The sequence below is a fragment of the Hibiscus syriacus genome, unplaced genomic scaffold (assembly GCF_006381635.1).
Source record: "Hibiscus syriacus cultivar Baekdansim isolate YM2019G1 unplaced genomic scaffold, ASM638163v2 tig00110013_pilon, whole genome shotgun sequence".
Lineage (NCBI taxonomy): Eukaryota > Viridiplantae > Streptophyta > Magnoliopsida > Malvales > Malvaceae > Hibiscus > Hibiscus syriacus.
The window spans coordinates 2033230-2047929 of record NW_024062563.1 but is presented as its reverse complement, the minus strand read 5'-3'; the positions used below and the strand labels follow the sequence as shown (position 1 = coordinate 2047929).

Genomic DNA, 14700 nt, shown 5'->3' with positions numbered 1-14700 from the left:
TTACACATCTGTTTTCAAAGATATGCCAAGACAATAGAAGGCAATCTCTGTATCACTGATTCCATAGAAAAGAGACAGGACATTGATATCCTAGGGGAACATGTTTCTAACAGATCCTCCTCCTCGTGTATGGTTTTTAGGGAAACCTAGAAGCATTTCCACCTCATCAGATTCAAGTGGAACAATTTTATTCTTTTCAACCCATACCAGATTCCATTTTCAGCACTCATCAAGAACATACTTCTGGACACTCGAAGGTGGCTCATTGTCATAAGCTTCAAGAGCCTTACAGGTCCTTTCTGTCAATTTGGCACTTCCTGTACATGTTTATAAATAGTTCAACTTTGTTCTTGGATCCCAGGAAGGCCATCATTTCTTTGTCAATGGAAAAACATCAGCACATGGAGGAAGCAGAATAAGAGAAAATCTGTTCTCAATTGGCAGAATTATGAATATAGCCCTTTTCAGTGTAGTAGCATGAAAATACTTCGAATATACAAATTTTGGCTCTACATCGAATAAGTACTATGATATTCCAGTCCAAACATTAATTGGAGCAAGTGCCATATGCTCATAGTAGAAATAAGAAGACCCAATAGCATCTTTTGGAAGTGTTCTTTGAGTTATCTGATCTGGTTTGGTATAAACCCCAAAAACCAATCATTGGATTTGAAAGATGAATGTGCTCATATTAGAAATAAGAAGACCCGATAGCATCTTCTAGAAGTGTTCTTTGAGTTATCTGATCTGATTTGGTATGAACCCCAAAAACTAATCATTAGATTTAAAAGATGAATTTGCTCATAGTAGAAATAAGAAGACCCAATAACATCTTCTAGAAGTGTTCTTTGAGTTATCTGATCTGGTTTGGTATGAACCCCAAAAACCAATCATTAGATTTGAAAGATGAATTTGCTCATGGTAGAAATAAGGAGGCTCAATAGCATCTTCTGGAAGTGTTCTTTGAGTTATCTGATCTGGTTCGGTAGGAACCACAGAACCAATCATTGGAATTAAAAGATGAACTGCATGATCGTCTTCATTAAGAAGCTTCTTTTCAAGCTTCTTCTGCTTATTCCTTTCCCTAAAATCATAGCTTGAGTTTTGCCTTTTCTTGTAATTGGGATCATTACATAATGGCTTCCTATCTTCTACCGGAAGAAGTGTGTCAGTAGCCTTAACCAGTTGATCAGCACATATAAAATCTGTCAATTCTGCAATTGATGAATCTGAACCATATCTCTTCATGGCTATTGAAGCCTCAGCCTTTGAGAATCCCATTTTTGTCAAGTATAACAGTTTACTCTCCTCATCAGAATCAGAATTCAGGATTTCCTCGATATTAGAAGAACTATCAATATCTGTGAAATCATCATGAAAGATCGCTTCATAATCAGATGAGTTATTATCAGAATCAACATGTTGCATGGGTGTGGATTTTTGATGAGCATGTATCATTGTATATGTAGTCTTATTATTGTATCAGATTACTGTTCGCATAAATTGGTTTCTCTCCCACAGAAAAGTATATTTCAGAGATGACCTTCACTGAAAGATGATAAGCCACTGTGTCAGCCTGGAACAGATTACCAAGCTATTTATATTGCTCTGTCTGACTAAATCCCTCCAGATACAGAAAATGGTCACCTCATTCAGAAGACACATATCTCAGACATTTTTGTCAGAATGATTGAGTACTTCTTAAGTTTGTAACAATATGAAGATAATTTCTCCAGTTACTTGACAATACTACTATTTAGTGATACCAGAATGAGAGTATTCAAGATAAACAGATTTGGGGCACGAATAAAGCCACAAGTACCTACAATAGTTCATTGTCAAAATTGGACCTCGTGGGGATCATGACATTTCAGTTAAACATACATTGAGAGTTGAATCAGTAGATATTGGGGCAGACTGAAAGCCATTTCAATTAGAATCAGAAATTGATGTATTCTGACATTTATATCAGCAAAATGTTGGGGCATGCTGAAAACCCTTTCAATCAGAATGAAGAATATTGAGGTATTTTTTGTATTAGCCAATATTGTGGCATGTTGAAAGCCCATATTATCCTATGTCAAGATCATTGACTCGAACAAATATTTCCAATGAGACATAAAGATATGAAGAATGAAAATGGTGAAACAATGACAGTGAAGTTGACTATACATAATTGCTTCGTTCATCAAGCAATTATATTATGATCATGTTGTTAAAGAAATATCTACTCAGCAAGTATGGTTTCACATACCCAATCTTCTTAAACCATGTGTCACATGTCAGTGTGTTCTTTTATAAACTACATCATGATTGCATGGATAAAGATGGTCCCAAGGCAGACTACTCGATCCAGAGTTCAGTTCCTCAAAATCTCGGCTTTGAATTTTGCATTCTGTGTGTCGGTAATAATTGGAAATATTTCTTTGAGATTCCTGGCAGTTAGTTTAAACCATACTGTTAGAATTACGAAGCTGTTTTTCACATCAGTTTTTGCTTACTTGATGACATTGAAAAGGGAGACTCGACTCTCACTTATATTACTGTTATTCCGTTGTTATTGGGATCATCATGCTAGCCAGGGTGAACTGAGTTTTCATCTTTTGGTTTATCATTTGTTTCATCCCCAACTGCAAAATTCCACGGATATCTTTCTGTACATTGATCCTATAGCTGAAGTGTTTCTACTTTCTACAATGCTCATTATGAAAGAAGCATGATCAGTATCACATTTGCCTTTCCAGAGATGATATCAAGATTTTTTGGTATCTCCTATTCAATTCGACACCAGCACATTTTGTGAATTTGACCAACTTTTGGTCATACCAAATTACACTTGAATTCCTATTAAGTTTTGTTCTCAAGTGGTCTTGTGACGTCATTCAAAACTTTGAACATACGTAAAGCTTCAATAATTTGAGAAATTAAGCAGAAGCCACAGAAAAGGATGAATGTGTTGTCAATGTTTTACATCCAGAAAAGGATGAATGTGTTGTCAAATTTTACATCTGAGCTGAAAACATCTGAGCAGAAGCCACAAGGATGAATGCGCTGTCAAATGTTTTACGAACCTGCTATTCTGATGTTGAACCAATATTGTGATCATATGGTTTCCATTTATTGATCTAAGATGAAGTTTGTCTTTTTCAACTTCAAGATTATAAGAGAGATGATGAAGATTCTTTCCACAGAAGGAGAACTGCAAAACAAGAAACTAGTAGTACCAACTAGGTTAAACGACATGTTGTTGTTAAGCATCTCAATATGATATGGACCAAGTTGCCTTATTCGAGATCTGATTATATATGGAAACATGAAAGGAATTGGAATAAATCTTCCTTGTGATGTGTTTCAAGAGTTAAAACTGAACAGACTCTACTCTCCCAATTAATTCTTGCTGAGTCAGGCATATCTACATCCTACCTCTTCAAAGATGATAGATTCTCTTTTCAAAGATGAAAGCTTTATGGATTTCTACACAAGTCCAAGCAAATAAAGTGTATTATCCAAGAAAATGGCATCAAGGTCATAGTTCTGACTACGACAAGAGTCCACAAATGAAACAATTCTTCTGAGACTTTCATGAAGCAAAGAAGACATAAAGATACAGTTGATCAGATGGTTTTTCAGAAATGCAAGCTTGGTAGCATAAGTTACACTGATATCCAGAGGTGACCCTGGCAATAAATAATGAAGTGGAGGAAAACCGAGTTCACCATTTTGAAGTCAAATGAAGATTGCATCAACAATCATGCATCATATTTAGGCATTTGCAAAAATAGGTGCATTTTCATTCATTATCCAGGTGATTTGACAGGAATTTCAAAGATTTTAGCAAAGATTCAATCCATCATTTGATAGATCAGCTTTTCCAGAAAAAGTTCATAATGAGAAGAACTCATCTGAAGAAGAAGAAGAAATTCATAATGGAAGAATTTGTTCAACCTTTTGCTCAAATCCATCATTTGATGGATCAGCTTTTCCAGAAAAGTTCATAATGAGAAGAACTCATCGATCGCTTTTCCAGAAAAAGTTCATATGAGAAGAACTCATCTGAAGAAGGAAGAAGAAATTCATAATGAGAAGAATTTGTTCAACCTTTTGCTCAAATCCATCATTTGATGGATCAGCTTTTCCAGAAAAAAGTTCATAATGAGAAGAACTCATCTGAAGAAGGAAGAAGAAATTCATAATGAGAAGAATTTGTTCAATCTTTTGTTTGAATTCATCATTTGATGGATCAGCATCCCCAGTGAAAGAGTTCATAATGAGAAGAACTCATATGAAAAAGGAAGAAGAAGTTCATAATGAGAAGAACTTGTTCAACTTTTCGCTCGAATTCATCACTCGATGGATCAACTTTTCCAGAGAGAGTTCATAATGAGAAGAACTCATCTGAAGAAAGAAGAAGAAGTTCATAATGAGAAGAGCTTGTTCGACCTTTTGCATGACTCTATCACAGAATGAGATATATCATCATCAGCATTTCCAGAAGAAGTTCACAATGAGAAGAACTCATCTGAAGAATAAGAAGTTCACAATGAGAAGAGCTTGTTCAACATTTGCTAGATTACATCACAGAAAGAGATAAATTGTCATCCCCAGTGGAAAAGTTCATAATTAGAAGAACTAATCCCAAAGAAGAAATTATTCAACATTACCATTATAATCAACTGAAGTCAAATGGATAAAAAAATTTATTATCTTTTCGTCTTTGCCCTATTCTTATTAACACAAGAATGAGCAAAGAGGGGCAGCTGAAGATACTAATTTTTTACCCATTTTATTTATTTATTATATATTATTATTATATATTATTATATATATTATTATATTAAAAAATAATTACAGGCCCAATGAAATTGGACCCGGCCCAGTTACAAACACCAGAACTGGCCCATACCAAAATGAAACCCTAAATATTTAGGGTTTCAACTAGGGTTTCTAAACCCTAACACTGTTGCCGCCACCGCCGCCTCCAAGAACTCCCAATAGCCACCTCTGCCGACACTTCCCAAGCCAGATGGTCCAACCAGCTGCTGCCGACGCCTTGCTGCCACGCCGCCGCCTCAAGGAACACTCCAGAACGCCAATGGCAACCGACAGCCTTCCCTACAGTGAGTCACCAGCCATAGCTTTGGTGCTCACCGAACTTTTCATCCTTCAGACCGTCCGAGCAAGCGACCGAGATTGCTATAAAGCCATCGTACCTGCAAAATGAAAGGGAGGAGAGACCGAAAAGACAGGGAGAACAACAGGAGAACCCAAAGCAACCCAGCAACCACAAAGCACTAAAAATAATCAGGAAAAGACGGAGAGATATTTACCGAGGAAGCCACGCCATCACCGGAATTCATACGAACCTCCACGCGTCACCGAAAACCTTCGAAAACCGAAGGTATTTTCTTAGATTTGCTCCGATCAGGAGCCATTTAAGGAAAAAGACACCGGAACCGTCATTAGGACGGTCCGATCTACATTTTGGTATAAAAATGATATTTTCCGGCCACCGGATGTGGTGGCCGGCGGTGGGGATTACGGCGACAGACGACTGCCAGCCGATGACCGGCTTCCCTCAGCTAGAGAGAAGCGAGAGAGAATCTCTTCTCTCAGTTAGAGAGAGAAAGAAAAAGAAATGAAACGCTGGCCCTTCTGCTAGCTGGAAGGGAGTATATACCCCTTCCCAAACGACGCCGTTTTGGGAAGGGGTATATCTGTAATTTTGCTTTCGGATAAACTATTACCGCAACCACTAATTTTAAAAAGTTTTTAATTTGATCCTTATAGCATGTTTTTATATTATAATTCGATCTAGTAATTTTATTTCATTTCATTTTAGTCCTTTACATAATATGATATATATATTTAGGATAAATACCTAATTTAGTCCCTTATAGTTTAGTAATTATCATTTTTAACCCGAATTAATTAAATAAGGATAATTACATTATTAGCACTTAGATCTTTTTATATTCGGTTAGAATCTTTAATTTTAATAATTATAATTTTAATCATTTATTAATAATTAGGGTTAATTACATCATTAGTAATTATATTTTTATATAAATAAATAGGCTATAAATTTTAATATTTTATGTTATTTTAATTCTATTAGGTTCTAATTTAGTCACTAATTTCATTTTTTTTATTATTCTTTACAAGTTTTATATATAGTTTTAATTTTATATGTTAATATGTTTACTTTTAATTATTATACTATTATTATCATTATTTAACCATAATATATTATATTTATATATGTATTTTATTTATTAAATCTTAGTTAATTATTTTTAACTTATTTTAATCCTATTTTAATATTTTTTCTTTCCAATAAGAAATGGCAGTCTTAAAATATTGGATGTCCATTTTCTGATATTTTTAAATAAATAAATATCTTATTTTATAAATTATATTTAATTGTTTTAATTATTTATTTATTTTTTTAATATCAAAGAAAAGAGCTGTCTTAAGGCACCTAGAAGTCCTTTTCTGATATTTCTAAATAAATAAATATTTTATTTATAAATATATAATTAATATATATTTTTCATAATTATAATCTTAAAATAATAGGATTTATAAATTAAATATATTTTGAATTCTTAAATTTCTAATAATAGAGACAATGTATAATTAAAAAGTACCAATTTTGGGCGTTGTAGGGCTGCTAATCCTTCCCTAAACGTAAACGACCACGAATCCCTTTTTATCATTAAAAAGAATGAATTTTTGGTTAAAACGCAGATCAGTTTATCTTTTAATCGATGTTTTCTGAAAAACTCTTTTAAAGGATGATTTTTAGGTATTTGACCTACCTGATTCAAAAGGCCGATGGCGACTCCCAAATTATTTAAAAAAATCATTTATTCACATCACTTTTCCCGCCAAGTAAAAAATTCGTGCCCGGACGAAAACCGGTTACGACACATGTGGCTTAGTTTTGAATTCAATTCATTAATGTGACAACAAATACAAAGAATCAAATACAAAATATAACAATAAATATTTAAATCAAAGATACATAACTTGTGAGGAACACAAGTTCAAATTGATCATGTGCCTCATCAAGCTCTGAATGTATAGGACTATGTTTACCACAGACATTTTGAACTTGAAAAAGTGAAATGGCAGAGATGGTTTAAATATTAATTAAACCCTTCAAATGAATATTTGTTGTTATGCTCTAAATCTTCATCTGATCTTGGAACACCTTCATTGCAGAAGCTGGCAATCCCAAAAGAGCATTTATGCTTTTCCTCTCTTTGCCATGAGATAGGAACAAGATTACTTCCTTCTCCGGCAAGGCAGCCGGCCCCGATAGAACCGGCTCTCCCCATCCAAAATCCGTGGTGTGGAAAGATGGCCTAGACCAAGTTGTGATGAGCAGGGTGGATGACAAAGATGGCCTAGCTCTTGTGACCTCGAAGTAATAGATGGCTGATCTCATGTAATCGTCTGTAACCATCTTGATTGCGTCCTGAATCAGCCCTACGGCATGTGACAGTGGCTTCTCCAATAACTCTCCTGCTTCACATATGGAATTTGTCAACACGACGCCGTTTCTGTCTCTATCACACCGTCGAAGATCACATTTTTATTGATTGCGACTTTTCGTCTAAATTAAAAGAGATAAATCATCAATAATTGACGAGACAATCTTTTTACCCTTAACAATATTAAAAAATTATTTTGGAAGCATAACTTTTGAACTCTTGAAAATAAGAATCATAGCAGTTTCTAGAGAAGTTTCAGAAAGATCAACCTGGATTGAGTAAATTCAAATTATTGTTGGATGGCACTATTTGATTAGTCTAACCAAGCTTTTTCCTTTTGGTTTCAGGTAAGCAAAAGGGATTGTTTTTGGACACCAAGATATTGCAGTCAATCCTTGCAAGAAAAATCATTAGATCACCAACAAACCTAAACTTTGAACAAATGCCCCCGTGACCTTTTCGTACCATTTTAGGTCAATACAACACTTCCGATCAAAGAATTCTCTAATACACAGACAAAGTCACGATTCGGTAAAAAGAACGAAGAGAAACTTTCAGAACAACTCTTTTTATTTGGATATGGATACCATGAATTTGGAATTGAATAATATATCAAAATTGGAATGCTTACAACACACACACAAGTATTGCTGTATTGTAGCCATCAATTATCAAACTCAATTTACCAACAGAAATTGTTCTGTATGATAGATCAAGTCCCAAACCTCAACTAAAGAAGCCGAAGATGTGCGGTACCATTCAACTGTTTTATCTGCCATCCGGTTTTCCACGAATGCTGCAGCACAGTCACAGATGAGTCTTCTACGCACATCTTATGTGACATTAAGGGGCTGCACTCGAGGAGGCCGGTGATGAGGCATTTAATTGGCAGGGAATGAGTAAAGACGCCAACACAAGACGAGGCCAAGGAGGTGTTGATGGAAGGAAAAGACGAATTCCTGACATTTATGTCACGAAGGCTGGGGTGGTTATTGGCTACCTTAGGAGACATTTCATCGTCAGCATCGTGTTCGATGATTTTTGACACGGTTTTTAGCCTGCTCTTACCGGACTTTTTCTTCGGTAGCGCATGAACTGAGTTGTTTACGGCACGGGCGTTGTGGTTCGTACTTAATCCTCGACTCTCGTTTTGGTGTAGGAAACAATCAGACCTCAACTTTTCAGGAAGACAGAGGACTTTTCCGTTCAAGAGCTGAACCATTCGGAATTCCAGTTGCCTGAGAGATTCACCGGAAGGTGCAGCAAAATCAGGCTGGTACCTTTCCATTAGGTTCAAAACGTCGGGCGTATATATTTGCGATCGAAGGCAACCCTCCCAGTGCCCCATATTCAGATCCATAAGTGCATCAGAGGATTGTATCTGTGCCTCGGCAAAATTCATCTCCTGCATGATTTTAAAGAATATGAAAAGTAGTAGAGTGTAAATGGTAAAATGCATATCGTCACGCATAATTTCATGGCATGCGTGAGAACATATGTGCAATTGCAGTCATTAACTCGATCATTATTAACTTTGCATACATCAAATAGTCAGTATCTTGTATTGTTCCATAATTTAGGATCTTCCACTCTATTATACCTCCAAAGAAGACTCTGAAAATCACCAAATTCTCATCATTTTCTTGGAGACACAACAACATCTCAGGAGTCCATGCTTCTCAGTCTTTGTCATGATTTTTACAGTCAATCTGAATATAGTTGATTGTCGTATCTACACATTCTGTCAGTCTATTAACAAACATGATGATCCTAGATCTGACACCAAACATCTTATAGTTTGAGGTATTTAAACCATGAGAAAAGGCTGAAACTCTATATCTCTCTCCCCCCCCCCCAATCTAACTCTTTCTCTTGTCTAGATAGTTATTTGTTCATCTTCTCCTTCACACTACTCTCCTCCTTTTTTCTAAGTAGAAAATTACCTGCCAACGACCGTTTTTACACTGACTACAACCGCCTAAATTAAAAAAGGTGAACCACCAACTACCGACACATCCCAAATTATTCCCATCAACACACTCCAAATGAAAAATAAGCTTTGGTGATGCTAAATTACTAATATCAAACTATGTATCTCAACTAATCATGCACCTGTAGAAAAACTCTCAGCAAACTCCAAACAAATTACAGGTCAGCAATGTAAACCAACGTAGAACCAAATTACCAATTTCTCTGAGCTTAACATGCAGGCACTTGACATGTGACCCAAAGTTTTAGCAGGAGCAATTTCTCAATCTGCTCAATGGATATTAAAGAAACTAACAATTAAATCTAGAAACTTTTCTTCTAATTAACAATTATGAATCCCATTCATATTTCAGTTTCCTGTATTCTTTTAAGAAGAATGAATGAAAAAAAGGAATTTACCTGACAAACACAAAGAGCCATGGATCTAGCTCGATCCAATGGAGAGCAATAGACGGTGTTAAACCTGATCCCTTGCTTATTTAAGAACACAGCCAATGCCCTGGCTTGGCGCTTCCCATTAGAGGTCAAGGCGGCAGCGTCGTATCTTCCACCCACAATATCGGGCCTCATATTCAACTCACACTCTCCGTGGCTGATCAAATAAACGTCGATCACCATGCGATCACCGTCCGAAGGAGGTGGCGGCGGGGCTAACACATTGTAAGTGTCCCACGCTTTGGTTGAAGGACCCGTCCTGGGAGTACCGAATGAAGATCGCTGGGGAGAAAAGCGGGGATGCCGATGCATGGCGGGGGGACATCTCGGGTTCTTGTTCCAGCACTTTCTTGTCCAGGAGGTTGGTTTGGAGTTCCCCGGCGCTGGATCTTTCTTCATTGTTTTTGTGTTCTTCTTCCTCGTCGTCTTCGTCTTGGCTCACTTCTTGTTCGACTACGTGTAGGGATTCAGTGGGGCCCATTCTTGAGTTGGTTGCAATGATCAGAGATGGAGAGAGAAGATGAAATGGAGGGTGTTGTGTGTGTGTGGGGAAGGGAGATATTCATTTGCAATAAATAATAGTAGATATATATATACGCACTTCATTCATGGATTGAAAGACTAAAAGCTCTATAAATGAAGTCTATCGGCAATAAATAATAAAATTATGATTGATTTTAGAGTTAATTGCATCATATATTCCCAAATTATGATACTCGTTCTAAATCGGTCCTTAAAATTTTGAATATTCTAATTTCATCTTCAAACTATGACCCTTACATGAAATTAGTCCCTAAACTTTTAAACCTTCCAATTTCATTCCCAAATTCATCCAAATATGTAATTAATTATAACCATAATTTAACTTAAACTTTATTTTTTTTCAAACATATAATAACATAACTTGACCTAACGATTTTATTAACATGTAATGCAATTAGTATATACATATAATTCGGAATGAAATTTAAATGTTGAAAATGTTTGGGGGAAATTAGAATGAAGTATATAGTTTGGGGATGAAACTAAAAATGTTCAAAAGTTTGAGGACTACTTTAGAATGTAATCATAGTTTAAGGATGAAATTGGAACATTGAAAAGTTTAAGGATCAATTTAGAACGAGGACCATAGTTTAAGGATGTATGATGCAATTAACTCTTGATTTTATCATCTTTATAAAGTGATCTCACTTACTTTTTTATCAGTGAATCTTGAAAAAGAAGTTTGGGATGAGATTTTATTAAAGATACATGGAAAGATATTGATATTTATGCTAATTTTGTATTGTGTTTACTTTAAGTCCTTGGAAATGGAGAAAAGATCGAAGAAGAATTAGATAATACGGTATATTTTCTTCATATCTACTTGTGAGTATCTTTTCCAAGCTTATAGTTAGAAATGTTGATAATGGCTCATGGAAGCCAATTAGATTGACACGTAATGACCCTCCTATTTTACATTTGCTCTTGTGTATTTTCGTCGAAGAAACAGATGAATGTTATTAAAGGGATATTGGGGAGGTTTTGTATCAACTCGGATCATTGGGTTAGGTGTTGCAAGCAATCCCAACATATGCTATGCTGATGTTATTAATTGTATTTTTCTTTTTCAAGATACAATTATAGATAATACGATTCTTACAATCATAACCAGAATAAATTTGATAATTCATATAGTGAGACTTGAATTCATCTTAAAGTTTTTCATATTTTTCTTATTTATTCATCATGAACACGATATATTACGATTTATCGATGATGTATGAGATTTATATCCCAACATAAACCCATCATTGAACATTTTAATGGCGTCTTCTTCTAGTTCCAAACTCCGTTTTTTTTCGTGTGTTGCAGAACAAAGTTCGGATCGGACCGAGATTGTAAAGTTCAGTAAGCGAGTCGAGTACACGATTTGAGCTTGGTATCTTCTTCAGTTTGAGGATTTGATGGTAAACATGAGTCTTCAATCATTTTGTTTCTTTATTTTTTTTTTCTGGTTTCAGTTTGAATTTTATGATTTTGTAGCAATTATTCTCTCTTTGACCCTGTATATGGAGCTCAAAAATTGCAGCAGCAGAATCTAACTCCCGCTGAAATTGATGTACTTGAGCAGAATTTCTTGACATATTTATTTCAGGTATTCTTCTTGCTTATAATGGAACAAAACGAAACACTAACCTGCCTATGTAGTCACAGTCAAGGTTCATGCATAAGAATAAAATGCATGCCTTGATGTGCAAGTAACTTTTTTCGTTCGAATGACCCGGATTTCATTTCTCATCATGTTGTAAGTTGAAGTTTCATTTGTTTGGTGTCCAGGTTATGGATAAGAGTAATTTTAAGATAGTTTCGAACAAGGAGATCGACGTTGCAACTGCAGGGCAATATCTTCTTAATCTCCCCATAACAGTTGATGAACCAAAGGTCATCTGCAACTTCATGTGTTATGCATATTATCTGGACACTACAATGTGGATTCTCTGTCTTACTTCATGCTTTTTTTCGAATTCAGATTGACAAATCACTTCTAAGGAAATACTTTGCTGATCATCCCCAAGATAACCTTCCAGATTTTGCTGATAAGGTTGTGAATCACAATTTTAGCATCGAAATTGCATCATTCTCGATAAATGTTCATTGAACATATGTGTAATGCAAAGCTGATTCAGTACCATCAAACTAAGAAATTTTGAAAATGCTTTCTTTGAACATATTTGATTTACAAGTATTAGTTTGGGCACTCTCTCTTTGACAAGCTAAGTATGATTCTTTTGTGTCTAGTCCGTTATCGTCAGACGTGGGATCGGAATTGATCGAACAACTAATTTTTCTTACCTGGAGAAGGTAGAACTTATCATTGCACGTATTTGGGCAAGTCTTATGAAGCGAATCCGGTAAGTCTGTTCTGGATAATCATTACCTTATATCAGTGCTTATGGCATATTCTTGGTGAATGTTCAGCCATTTAGCAGTCTCCATCATTAAGTTACAGAAGATGCTCTGAAAGTAAGTGCTCCTTGCACAGGTTGGATAAGATTTTCTGCAAAACAGGAAGGGCGCATAAGAAAGTGCCAATGAAGGATGAGGACATTAGTGAAGAACTATACTTTGAGCGCATCCATCTCAAAGAAATGGAACTAAGGTTGTGAAATTGCAATCTTTATATGGTGTTGTTGTCTTAATATGCTGGTGTTGTTTCTACTCAATTACTTTCTTCTTCCAGCTTGCAGAACTTGGTTGCCAAGACTACAATTCAAGAACCTACTTTTGAGAGGATAATCGTTGTTTACAGGTACTGTCTATTGCATCTTATCATGCAGGTTTCCAATTGGATACCGAAATACAAGTTTTCCACTGCATCTAAAAAGTATGGTGAAATTCCAGGAAATCGAGTGGAGGAAAGGAAAAGGATCGAGGAATACATGTAAAACATTTCAAAAATATACCAATGGCAGATCTGGAAATAGTCCTTGTGAATCTCTCTTATAAGCTCTTTTGTGCTCAAAGTTGTTATGTGAAGTGTTAGTGTGATCATTATACATTTTGTATGCTCTTTTAACAGCCTGAAAAGAAAAACCCCGGATTAACTCCAATGGATTGGGTCACATTCGTTGCCTCTGCTGTAGTGGGACTGGTCAGTTAAGCAATCATCTTTCTCGGCTCATTTCCTATTTATATTAACTTACAAAGCCCTTCTTCACAGGTTGCAGTGATTACTTCCCTTGAAATGCCTAAAGCAGATCTTTGGGTCATTTTTGTCATTTTATTAACAGTGGTTGGTTACTGTGCTAAGACTTATTTAACGTACGTTTTCGTCCATCTTTGATGAATATGTATATATATATCATATGAGGAAGTATTTGATCCTATATATATGCCTGGTAAAGTATCAGATTGATTGTTTCTCATATGGCCATATAGGTTTGAAGCAAACATGGCTGCATATCAAAATCTAATAACACAATCCATGTACGAAAAGCAGCTCGGCAGCGAGAGGGGAACTTTGCTTCACTTGTGTGATGATGTGATTCAACAGAAAGTAAGCTGTTTTCTCTCTTTGTCTCCATTTCAAGTAGATTTGCTGGTCAAAACCAATGAAAACAACACAGTCTAATGTTGATTGCAGGTGAAAGAGATAATCATTGCATTCTTTATACTAATGGAGAAAGGTAAAGCCACCTCCAAGGTATGATAGCATATACTGGATACTGCGTGATGATTCGAAGAGGTAAAAGGACTAGATTGCATAATGTGTTGAAACTGGTGTAGGAATTGGATCAACGGTACGAGGATCTACTTCGAGAGGAGTTCGGAGAGAGCTGCAACTTTGATGTGGATGATGCACTTGCAAAGCTAGAGAAGCTGAAAGTTGTTAATAAGGTCCTTGGTTATATATATATATATATATAGATGATATTCATTTGTTTTGGTTTAAGTTAAAGAATGTATGAACTGGTTTATGAAATGCAGGATCCCACAGGGAAATACGCCTGTGTGGGATTGGCACGAGCTAATGAGATAATTGGTATGACCACTGAAGTAGTGCTCAAGGCAAAAGAGGGTACCCTCGAATCTTGATTCATGCCAGCTTTCTTCCTTGGTAAGTTGGTAGTTTCTTGCTGATTGAGTTTTAGCTTGGTTAACATAGTTGTACGATTATGCAGCTTTTCGATTTCCTTTCGGTTTCAGATGGAAGGGCATGTGCTGTTGCATTGGCGGAAACCAGTTTTTCGAGTTGAATACCATGTAAAAAACAACATTAACAAGCATGCTTTCTACC

General features: G+C 35.8%; 2 pseudogenes; one reads left to right on the top strand and one right to left on the bottom strand.

Moving 5' to 3' along the window:
- Window positions 1–8158: 8158 nt before the first annotated feature.
- On the bottom strand, window positions 8159–10472 carry LOC120212506 (annotated as a pseudogene).
- A 1253-nt stretch (window positions 10473–11725) lies between these two features.
- On the top strand, window positions 11726–14498 carry LOC120212398 (annotated as a pseudogene).
- Window positions 14499–14700: the final 202 nt, after the last annotated feature.